This window comes from Lepus europaeus, chromosome 16 (assembly GCF_033115175.1).
Source record: "Lepus europaeus isolate LE1 chromosome 16, mLepTim1.pri, whole genome shotgun sequence".
In the NCBI taxonomy this organism is placed as follows: Eukaryota; Metazoa; Chordata; class Mammalia; order Lagomorpha; family Leporidae; genus Lepus; species Lepus europaeus.
In genome coordinates, this window is record NC_084842.1 from 21,227,734 (window position 1) to 21,240,611 (window position 12,878).

Below are 12,878 nucleotides of genomic sequence, written 5' to 3' on the forward strand. Positions count from 1 at the left end.
GCCTATCTGGTTTTCTGGTACTAGCAGTGTACACACATAGGGTGTGTGGCCACTGGAAACTTTGACATGGTTTTTAGCACACTGACCTATTCATAGAAAAGGGTATTTAAATGTACAAATGAATGATTGTGTCTGTTTAAAGGGTGGTTCAAATACTGTACAGAAGCATCAAGTTTAAGACTTGGATAACCTGTTTAGTATGCAAGAGTCAGCATAAGTAATGAGATTGTTTATGAGAATAGCTGAAGTTCTTGGCAAGCTATGGACATCCTAATCTCCTAGGTTCTTGAGGTGGAGCCTTTATTTAAAGTCATTGCAACGTAAGCACCCCACCCTAACTGAAATATAAAACCGCATAACCCAGAACAGGTATGACTTGATTCACTCAAACTAAGTATTCAAATATTTGTACTAGAAGGTCAAGAAATACGGAGATAATATTTCAGTTTGAAAATAGCAAATATTTACCAATTGGTTATTTAAGTTTTTTGAAAAAAAAAAGGCTTAGTTTATTTAAAATGTATTTCAAATGTGTTTCAAAACAGATTCTACTCTCTAGCTTAATACTGTATCTTATGGTTTGTGTCCCAACCTCAGTTCCACTGTTCTGTGATATGGCGCCCATATGATTTGGATGAGACCCTGACTGGCTAAAAACATTTGAAGGTACTATAACCCTCTTGCCGAAGTGCTTGGTGTAGACCTTAGTCACTTGGACACCAGAACCAAACAGTGTGTGGTTTGAAGCTCAGAATTTTTGCTTTGTAATTGGGCCAACTGTCCTCTCTCTTCTAACAGAAAAGAGGAAGTTAGATCGGAATGTTGCGGTATTCACGCTGTAAATCGAAGGGAGCTGCCCAAGATGAAACAGATACTGTGAAGAGCACAATGGAAAGATAAAAAAGAAACTGGGTCATTGATGACTTTGTTAACATGCTAGATTAACCAACAACGGAGCCTGTCCAACAACTGGACTTTTCATTTATATGAGCCACTACTCTTCTGTGAGGTCAGTTTGTTTGCAAGTTGAATTATTATATCTGAGCACATTCTAACTGGAATACACATAAGAATAGGTTTTTCTCCCTTCTCAAGAGCAGAAGAGGCTTACGATAACACTGTGAACCTGGGCCAGCATTGTGGTGTAGGAGGTAAAGCCGCTGAGCTGTGACACCGGCGTCCCTTACAGGCACTGCTTTGTGTCCCAGCTGTTCCATGTCCAATCCAGCTCCCTGCTAATGGCTTGGGAAAAGCCACGGAAGATGGCCCAAGTGTTTGGGGCCCTGCCACCCACATGGGAGACCCAGAGGAAGTTCCTGGCTCCTGGCTTCGGCCTGGCCCAGTCCTGGCTGTTATGGCCATCTGGGGAGTGAACCAGCAGATTGCCTCTCTCTGTAACTGTGGCTTTTAATAAAATAAATCTTAAAAAAAAAAAAAGCTGGGCCGGTGCCATGGCTCACTAAGCTAATCCTCCGCCTACAGCGCTGGCACCCCAGGTTCTAGTCCCGGTTGGGGCACTGGATTCTGTCCTGGTTGCTCCTCTTCCAGTCCAGCTCTCTGCTGTGGCCCTGGAAGGCAGTGAAGGATGGCCCAAGTCCTTGGGCCCTGCACCCGCATGGGAGACCAGGAGGAAGCACCTGGCTCCTGGCTTTGGATCGGCGTAGCGCGCCGGCCGTGGCAGCCATTTGAGGGTGAACCAATGGAAAAGGAAGACCTTTCTCTCTCTCTCTCACTGTCTAACTGTATCATTCCTTGCTCAACTCCTTCCTACTCTTCCACCAAATTTTGTGTCTGTAATTTTTTTTTATTTATTTTAAAATTTTAATAAGAACATGATGATATTCTTTTCTTTCCCTCTCTCCCTCTTTTTCCCTTCCATGCTCCTTCCTTCTTTTATTTATTTATTTATTTATTTATTTATTTATTTTTTAATTTGGCAGGTAGAGTTATAGACAGTGAGAGAGAGAGACAGAGAGAAAGGTCTTCCTTCCGTTGGTTCACTCCCCAAATGGCTGCTACGGACGGTGCTGTGCTGATCTGAAGCCAGGAGCCAGGTACTTCCTCCTGGTCTCCAATGCAGGTGCAGGGCCCAAGCACTTGGGCCATCCTCCACTGCCTTCCCAGGCCACAGCAGAGAGCTGGACTGGAAGAGGAGCAGCCAGGACTAGAACCCATCGCCCATATGGGATGCCGGTGCCACAGGCAGAGGATTAACCAGTGAGCCACGACACCAGCCCCTTTTTTTAGTTTTTGAGATAACATGTTTTAAATTTACATTACACTATAAATGGTTAATATTTCATCAAATAAGAAGTTTGTTTTTTTTCTTTTTTAAGATTTATTTATTTGAGAGGCAGAGTTATAGACAGAGAGGGGGAGAGACAGAGAGAGATCTTCCATTCACTGGTTCACTCCCTGAATGGCAGGATTGTCTGGAGCTGGGCTGATTCAAAGCCAGGAGCCAGGAGCTTCTTCCAGGTCTGCCATGTGGGTGCTGGGGCCCAAGCACTTGGGCCATCTTCTACTGCTTTCTCAGGCCATTAGCAGAAAGATGGACTGGAAGAGGAGCAGCCGGGACAAGAACTGGCCCCATATGGGATTCCGGCACTGCAGGCGGAGGCTTAGCCTACTAAGCCATAGTGCCGGCCCCTTGGTTTTTTCTTAAAGAGGAGCACCTGGAGCACCCTTACTGTATATACTTCAGGTCTCACAAAGCCAGGATCTACCATCAGAGGTTTTTGGAGAGAACTTCCTTTCTCCTATTCTGCTCCATTGATATTTCCCTAGGGGAGAAGGGTTATACCAGGGAGTGCAGTGGAGGATGGCCCAGGTGCTTGGGTGCTGCACCCCATGGGAGACCAGGAGAAGCGCCTGGCTCCTGCCATCGGATCAGCGCGGTGCGCCGGCCGCAGCGCGCTACCGCGGCGGCCATTGGAGGGTGAACCAACGGCAAAAGGAAGACCTTTCTCTCTGTCTCTCTCTCTCTCACTGTCCACTCTGCCTGTCAAAAAAATAAAAAAAAAAAGAATATATGACCCCTCTCTGACTCTCTCATTCAAATTGCCAGTCCACAGTGCTAGGCTCACTGCAGCCAGCTGGTGTGATGCGAGCAGAAGTAGTTGCTGACTTTGACATTATCTTTCTAAATGGACAGATCTCCAACCCATTTTTTTTTTTTTTTTTTTGGACAGGCAGAGTTAGACAGTGAGAGAGAGACAGAGAGAAACAGAGAGAAAGGTCTTATAAGTTTTTTTTTTTTTTTTTTTTTTTTTTTTTTTTTAATAGGCAGAGTGGATAGTGAGAGAGAGAGACAGAGAGAAAGGTCTTCCTTTTTGCCATTGGTTCACCCTCCAATGGCTGCTGCGGCCGGCACATCTCGCTGATCCCAAGCCAGGAGCCAGGTGCTTCTCCTGGTCTCCCATGTGGGTGCAGGGCCCAAGCACTTGGGCCATCCTCCACTGCCTTCTCGGGCCATAGCAGAGTGCTGGCCTGGAAGAGGGGCCACCGGGATAGAATCCGGCGCCCCAACCAGGACTAGAACCCGGTGTGCTGGCGCCGCAAGGCGGAGGATTAGCCTGTGAAGCCACGGTGCCGGCCCAACCCATTTTAAAAATCCATGTTCACATGGTTGCTGTGAAAACTCTGAAAGGGGAGCTTTGGGAGACAAGGAGAGGAGGGAGTCAAGAAATGGAGCCTTTTGGGAATACTTGCACCCCTGGCTGCCCATGGTACAGGTCCCGTCCTGCCCTTCCAGCCTCACCCTGCCATTCCAGCTTCACCCTGCTCTCAGTCCACTCCCTTTCAAGTTAGAAACTGGTAGTGTTCCTAAGAAGCAATTTGTATTTGTCAGGTGACTGAGTGCACAGATACTTTCCAAAGGAGGAGTTGGAATCTCACTTTGGCCTCAGCTCCAAGCTGTTTCTCTATTCCAGCATAATTATCAGTCAAGCTGATGTTGAGCCCTCTCTAATGCCCATGTTTTAAAAAAGATGAGGAGGGTGCTGATCACTCTGAAATGACAACAGAAGCCAACAGTGGCAATTACAGGATACTTTTGTCCACCACTGCAATTCAGTTTTCTCTTGTTCTTCTCCAAAAAGTCCTCTCAACTACAGCCAGAATGTTCTTTGAAAAATGCAAGTCTGATTGTATGACTTCTGTACCTGCAGTGCTTTTCTGTTATCCCTGCAGCCGAGTCCAGAATTCTCAGCATGGTTCAGAAGGCTCTGCTCAGGTGCTTGGTTGCCTCTGACTTCCTCACTGGTTTGTTTCTCCTCATTCTCACTCTTTGACTACATTCTAGCCAAAAAGTAGCTCCTACAAAAAACACCCTGTTCTCTTCTCTCATTGTTGCTGCTCATGGAGTTCCAGTGCATGGAATAATTTCTCCTGTGCCAGTCTTCACACGCATAGCTCCTACTCATCCCTCAGAATTCAGCTTAATTTACATCCTCGTTAAAGAACACTTTCCTGGCCGGCGCCGTGGCTTAACAGGCTAATCCTTGTGGCGCCGGTACACCGGGTTCTAATCCCGGTTGGGGCGCCGGATTCTATCCCGGTGGCCCCTCTTCCAGGCCAGCTCTCTGCTATGGCCCAGGAAGGCAGTGGAGGATGGCCCAAGTGCTTGGGCCCTACACCTGCATGGGAGACCAGGAGAAGCACCTGGCTCCTGGCTTGGGATCAGCGAGATGTGCCGGCCGCAGCGGCCATTGGAGGGTGAACCAATGGCAAAAAGGAAGACCTTTCTCTCTGTCTCTCTCTCACTATCCACTCTGCCTGTCAAAAAATTAAAAACAAAACAAAAAACCACTTTCCTGACCTATATCAGTCCCTACCAAGTTTATTCACCCTAATTATCAGTTCTTAAATATCTTGTACTTTTCTTTGCCAATTACTTTGCATACCTAATTATTTGATAAATCATTTGTGAATTACTTCTTTAATGTTTGCCCTCCTGTAAACTATAAGGCAGGGATCAGGGTCCTGTCTGTCATTTATCACCATATCTGTAGCATCTAGCATAATGCCTTGACATAGTGTGAATCCATAACAAATATATGATTACTTAGAGAAAAGATCCTAACCTCTCTAAATCGCAGTGTTTTGTGGGAGAATGCATAGTTTCTCCTCTTTCTTTAACTATTCTTTCATTTTTTTCTATCTCTTGCTATCTCCATATATGTAGAAATGATATTTACACTCTAGCTTGTGTGTGAGAAAGTCTGCATGTGATGAGTATTGGAATAAGTATGGGTTCTGGAAGAATTGGGCAAGACATCTTGGGAATCAGGTTTTAAATCTCTGAGCACATCATATATACATTTTCTCCTTATTTCTTAAGGCTCTAAAATTTTAGAGATTTTTGTTGTGGTTCTGGTAAAGACAAGAAGCACAACCAAATGAACCACAATCTTATACCTCCTTTCATCATGATCATGTAGGAGAAGACAAAATCTTAGAAAAAAAAATCAACATTTTTTTTTAAAAGATTTATTTATTTGAGAGATAGAGTTACAGACAAAGAGAGAGAAAGACACAGAGAAAGGTCTTCCATCTACTGGTTCACTTCCTTAAGGCTGTAACAGCAATCCGAAGCTAGGAGCAGGAGCTTCTTCCAGGTCTCCTGTGTAGGTGCAGGGGCCCAAGCATTTGGGCTACCTGCCACTGCTTTCCCAGGCCATTATCTGGGAACTGGATGGGAAATGGAACAGTCAGGATTTGAACTGGGGCCCATATGGGATGCTAACGCTGCAGGCAGAGGCTTAACTAACTATGCCACAGCACCTGCCCCAACAAAATCTACTCTTGCACTCTGAGTCTGTATATAAATGCAGACAGGTATTTGGCATAGCAAAGACTGCTTGCGACCCCCCACTTCTCATATTGGAGTGCCTGAGTTTCGGTCCTAGCTCTGCTTCTTATTCCAGTTTCCAGATAATGTGCACCTTGGGAGGCAGTAGATGATGGCTCAAGTACTGGGATACCTGCCACCCATGTGGGATACCTGGATTGAGTTCTGGGTTCCTGGCTTCAACTTGGCCCAGCCCTGACTGTTGTGGGCATTTGAGGAGTAAACAAGAGGATGAAAGATTTCTTGCTCTCTATCTGTCTCTTGTCTCTCTGCCTTTCAAATAAAATGAAAATAAACAAATAAATAAATAAGGAGAATCCTTTGATTCACTCATTCTGTAAATATTGCAAGTTTCTGTTATTGTAGGATTTGACTATATCACTGAACAAAGGAGACAAAGATCTCTGCTTCCTTGGTACCAGTGGGAGGGAACAGACGGTAAGTAACAAACATGATAAATACATACATTAGCAGAGGTAGGGGACCTTAAGGCGGAGCCTCGCAGGAAACAGTTAGGTCACTGGGGACCTGTCTTTAGAAGAGATAACCCTGGTTTCTCTTTGGCTTCCTGAGTGGCATACCATCGCCCTCTCTCACGTCCTTCTACCACTGTGTTGCCATCACCATTACTGCCATCATGCCTTTGCACATCCAAAACTGTGAGCTGAATAAACCACTTTACTTGCCTCAGGCATTGTTATAACAATGGAAACCTGACTGATACAAAGGTACTACAAATGTCTTCTCTCAGCAGGAAGCTTTTTTATTTCTTTATTTTTGGTAATAGTCCTTAAGATTTTTTTTTTGACATAGGAAAAGTGGTACATAATTAACATACACAACTTGATGATTTCAGAGATAAGTATACTCCAATGACAGTCAATATAATCTATGCTAATAACCTATTAGTCACCTTCAAATGTTTCTTCCTCCCTTCGTGTTTTTTTTTTTTTTTTTTTGTGGTAAGAATAATTAACATAAGATCTACCTGCTTGACAGAATTTTAAGTACACAGTACAGTATTGTTAGCTATGCTGTATCCTTGCTCTCTAGGGCCTGTTTATCTTGTATAACTAAAACCTTATACCCTTTGACTAATACCTTCCTTCCATTTCGTTTTTCCTTTTCAAAGATTCTGGCAGCCGCTGTTCTACTCTGCTTCTATGGGTTTAACTGTTTCAGATTCATCGTGTAAATAGTATCAGATAACATTTGTCCCTCTATATCTGTTTACTTCCCTAAGTATAATGTCCTCCATGTTCACCCATGCTGTAGCAAATCTGTAAGATTTCATTGTTTTTAAGGATGATATTGCATTGTGTGCATATACCACATTTTCTTTATCCCCTGGTATATCTACACAGTTGGATTATTTCTATTTCTTGGCTATTGTGAATAATGCTACAGAACCTGGGAGAGAGCTATCTCTTTGGGATCTTGATTTTAATTTGCTAACACACACACACATACACACATAAAGATGTGTGTTGTGCTAGTAGTTATATAAGGCACCTCCACACTATTTTCTATAGTGACTGCTCCACTTTATATTTTCCTCAGCAGTGTACTGGGGCTCCCACTTCTCTACAATCTTGCCAACATTTGTTACTTTTTTTTTGACAGGCAGAGTTAGACAGTGAGAGAGAGAGACAGAGAAAGGTCTTCCTTTTCTGTTGGTTCACCCCCCAAATGGCCGTCACAACCAGCGCGCTGCACTGTTCCGAAGCCAGGAGCCAGGTGCTTCCTCCTGGTCTCCCATGCGGGTGCAGGGCCCAAGGACTGGGCCATCCTCCACTGCCTTCCCGGGCCACAGCAGAGAGCTGGACTAGGAGAGCAGTAACTGGGACCAGAACCCGGCGCCCCAACCGGGACTAGAACCTGGGGTGCCGGCGCCGCAGGCAGAGGATTAGCCAAGTGAGCCGTGGTGCCGGCCATTTTTTATTTTATTTTTTAAATAAAAGCCAGCCTAACATGTGTGAGGTGATCTCAATGTGGCTTTAAAAAAAACATTTCTTTGATGATTAGTGATGTTGACTACCTCTTTACATATCTGTAGGTCATTTGTATGTCTTGTTTGGAGAAATGCTTATTCAATTACTTTGCAAATTTTAAATCAGAATTTCTTAAAAAATTGAACTGTAGAACTACAGTTCTTTTATGTTTTGGATATTACCCCTTTATTAGATACACGGTTTGCAAAGATTTCCTATTCTGTAGTGTAGGCTGTCTTTTCATTTCCTTTGCTGAGCAGAAACATTTTAAAGTTTGATTGTGATCCTACTTGTCTATATTTTTGCTTTTATTCCCTGAACCTTTAGTGTCATATTAAAGAAATAATCAGGGAAAACAGATGTTAAAAGGCTTTTGGAGTTTTATGGCTTCAGGTCTCATGCTTTGTCATTAACCTATTTTGAGTTTATTTTTGTATATGGTGAGATGAGGTCCAGTTTTGTTCTTTGAAGAGAGACTATGATCACTGTTATCTTGGAACCTTTGTCAAACATCAGTTGACTGTACATCTGTGGGCTTATATTTGCTCTATTTGTCTATTTTTTATGCCAGTACCATACTATTTTGTTTAATATAGCTTGGTAATATATATTGAAGTCAAGGAGCATTATGCTTCTACCTATGGTTCCGCTTTCTCAAATTTACTTCGACTATTTGTAATCCTTTGTGGTTCTATTGTGTTTTAGGATTTTTTTTTTTATTTCTGTGAAAAATACCCTGGAATTTTTAGAGAGATTACAGTAAATATGAATTCAATTTGAGTGCCATGAACATCTTAAGTTTTCCTATCTATCAACATGGAGCATCTTTCCATTTATTAGTGTTTGCATTAATTTCTTTTATTTTTATATTTTATTTTTATATACTTAAAAGGCAGAGCCTCTCACACAGACAGACATAGAGACAGAGAGAGCCTTTCCATCAGCTGATTCACTCCCTAGATGTCTGCAGGACCAGTGCTGGCCAGCCTGAAGCTGAGAGCCCGGAACTCCATCTTGGTCTCCCATGTGGGTGGCAGAGATCCAAGTACTTGAGCCATCACCTGCTGCCTCCCAGAATTTGCATTAGCAGGAAGCTGATCCAGAGCACTGTGGACACTTGAACCTAGGCACTGTGATCTGGGATGCAGGTGTCCCAGTGCCTGCCCCATGCCTCACTTTATTAATTTCAATGTTTTATGGTTTTCAGGGTATAATTTTTTTTCCTTGAGTAGACTTACTCCTAAGTAAATTTACTGTTTTTTATGTTACTGGAAATGAGATTTTCCTAATTTTCTTTTTGGTGATTTGTAGTGTATAGAAATGCCACTGATATTTTGTGTTGATTTTATATCTTACAACTTTGTTGGATTTATTAGTTCTCACACTTTTTTTTTTTTTTTTAGGATTCTCTAGATACATGATCATGTTATCTGGACAGATAATTTTACTTCTTCCTTTTCATGTGGCTGCATCTTATTTTGTTTCTTGTGAATTGCTCTGACTAGGATTTTCAGGAGTGTGTTGAGCAGAAGTGGTGAGTGGACATTCTTGCCTTGTTCTTGACCTTAGAGGCAAAGTGTTCAATTTTTCACTATTGATGTATTAACTGTGGGCTTCTTTTTATGCCTTTATTTTGTTAAGTCCTTTCTACACTTTAGTTTGTTGTTTTTATCTTGAAAGGGTATTGAATTTTGTCAATTTTTTCACTATATTTTTGGATGATAATGTGATTTTTTTTTGATTTGGTTCTTTTAAACTGTTAATATGATAAATCAGTTAACTTCAAAATAATAAAATTGCACTTGCTTTGCTGGCATAACTGATCAATCATAGCTTTTTTTTTTATACTTTATGGGATATTGTTTGCTATTATTTTGTTTAGGCATTTTGTATTTATGTTCATGAGTGACCCTGGTCTGTACTTTTATCTTCATAGCTTTGAATTTTTATTTTTCTCTCTGATTTTGATATCAAATATTATACTAGCCTTGTAAAATTAATGAGGTATATTCCTCTTTTCCCCTGTATTTTTTCAAAGAGTTTGTTCAAGTCTGGAATTAACCTGTTCCTTGAGTGTTGATAAAGTATGCCTCTCTTGGCCTGGTATTTTCTATCTAAAAATTTTAAAACTATTAATTTTCTGGAAGTTAATAAGATTAATCAGGATTTTAGTTTCTTCTTGAATCAATTTGTCTTTTCTTTAGAAATTAGCTTCATTTAAGCTTTCAAGTTTTGGTTGATCATGAAACCCAATTATTAATCTCCACAGGAACTGTAGTTATCCCACTTTTTTATTTGCAAAACTGTTCATTTATGTCTACTCTTTGTTTCTTATTATAGACCACAAAAGGAGATAACTCTATGTATATCAAAGGCATCACTTACTAAGTATCAACTTACATTTTTAAGATATTGTTATGGTTTTTAAACTAACTGCATTTTAAAGAATAGTCTATTCCTTTTTTTTCATTTTTGAAGGCTAACATTATTACTAATAATTAAGTCATTTTATAGATATGTCCCTGAAAAGAATGCCAGTCCTCTTATTGTTTCGAAAATTTCTCTATGTATACAGATCATACTTTATGATCATGATTAATCTGCTCCCTAATCAGTCTACAGTTAATATTTTTATTATCCTTAGAACAAATTACACTTTGCAATGGTTTAATCTGAATTACTATTATTACTTCCCCATCTGAGTGAAAGCAAGAGAAGTCTTCCATCTGCTGGCTTACTCACCAAATGGGTGCAACAGCTGCAGCTGAAGCCAGGAGAGACAGAGGCAGACAGGAGAGAGGGAGAGAAGGAGATAGGGAAAGAGGGAAAGAGGGAAAGGGGGAGAGGGGGAGAGGGAGAGGGAGAGGGAGAAGGGTGAGAGAGAGAGAGAGAGAGAGAGAGAGAGAGAGAGAGAGAATGTCTTCCATCTGTTGGCTCACTCCCCAAATGCCCACAACAACCACAGCTGAACTATCTGAAGCCAGGAGCTTCTGCTGGGTCTCCCACACAGGTGCAGGGGCCCAAGGGCCATCTTCTGCTCTTCCAAGCCACAGCAGAGAGTTGAATTGGAAGTGGAGCAGCTAGGACTCAAACTGGCACACATATAGGATGCCGGCATGCAGGCAGTTCTACCATTATGCCACAGCACCAGCTTGCTGGGAATTTTTGATAACCTTTCTGTCATATGCTTAAATCTTTAACCATTTTTCCTTGGTTATGCAGAGAGAACACTGGTGTGGAATGAGGCTTTGGCAGGAAAAGGAACATGGTTAAAGAAAAATGGTAGGGGCTGGCATAGTGGGTAAAGTTGTCATCTGCAATGCAGGCATCCCATGTGGGCGCCAGTTTTAGTCCTGGCTGTTTCACTTCTGATCCATCTCCCTGATAATGCACCTGGGGAAGCAGTGCAAGATGGCCCAACTGCTCCGGCCCCTGCATCCACGTGGGAGACCCGAAGGAAAAAAGAAAGGGTGGTGACAACAGATGCAGAGGTAAAGAGGTTGAAGGTGTAGTAGGGGATATAGGTCTTCCAGAGAGGATTTGGGGACTAACAATTAAAAACAAAGAAACATTCCAGAAGATTAATACACGCAGTTGAGGAAATTTTTTTCCTACAGAATAATAGGAAGGGAGACACATTCAAAGAATTCCTGCTGCTCTGCTTTAAAGGTGATCTAAGGGGCCGGCATTTTGGTGCAGTGGATTAAGCCACTGCTTTTGAAGCTGGCTTCCCATATGGGCTGCTCTGCTTCTGATCCAGCTCTCTGCTAATGAGCCTGGGGAAGCAGCACAAGATGGTCCAACTGCTTGGGTCCCTGCACCCATGTGGGTGACCTGGATGGAGCTCCTAGCTTCTGCCTGGCTATCTGGGGGTGAACCAGCTGATGGAAATTCCTTTCTCTTCCTCTAACTCTGTCAAATCAATAAATAAATCCTTAAAAAAATTAAAGCTAATTTATTTATTTATTTGGAAGTCACAGAGAGAGGAGAGGGGGAGAGAGAAAGAGAGGGAGAGTCTTCCATCCCATGTTTCACTCCCCAATTGGCCACAATGGATGGAACTGCACAGATCTGAAGCCAGGATCAGGAGCTTCTTTCGGGTGTCCCAGTTGGGTGCAGGGGCCCAAACACCTGGGCTATCTTCCACTGCTTTCCCAGGCCATAGCAGAGAGCTGGATCAGAAGAGGAGCAGCCAGGACTAGAACTGGCGCCCATATGGGATGCAGGCGCTTCAGGCCAGGGCATTAACCCGCTGAGCCATAGCGCCAGCCCCTAAAGCTAATTTAAAGTAGAGTTTGTGACTGAGGAGTTACAGAGCAGCCTAGGTTGGTACAAACAAGTCACCAGTCAGTAGGTGGCCAACTCATACACAGGCAGCATCAGACTGAATGGGTGTAGGTGACCAGCTAAACTGTTAACTTTAGGCTTTCCTGAATCTCAGTACATACTTGTGTTTTTCTAGTATTAGTTTAAAAAAAAAACAAAAACAAAAAACGTCTTGGGGGATATACTTAACAGCAGGGTAACAAAACAGGTAATAGTAACAGGTGTTTAGCATGGTGGTTAAGATGCCCCTTGGGACACCTGCATCCCATAATGGAATACCTGTGTTCAAGTCCTGGCTCTGACTGCTATTCCAACTTCCTGCTAATGTAGACCCTGGGAGACAGCAAGTGGAGGCTCAAGTAGTAGGGTCCCTGTCACCCATGTGGTTGATCTGGATTGAGGTCTGGGCTTGTAACTTTGACCTGACTCAGCCACAGCTGTTGAGGGAATTTGGAAATAAAATAGTTTATAGAAGATCTCTGTCTCTGTCCCTCTGCCTTTCAAATAAACAAAAACCAGTAAACAAAAAACCCAGTGAATAATAATTAGCAACACAGGCATAATGAATAATAAAGAGTTTAAATCTGGAAGTGGTGACTCCCCCCACTCCCCATGTGACTGAAATTATGCCACTTAGTCATGTGGCAGTTAAGGAAACTAAGGATGGAAGTTGACTTGATTGTTTACCTTGGAGTCTACATATACTTAAG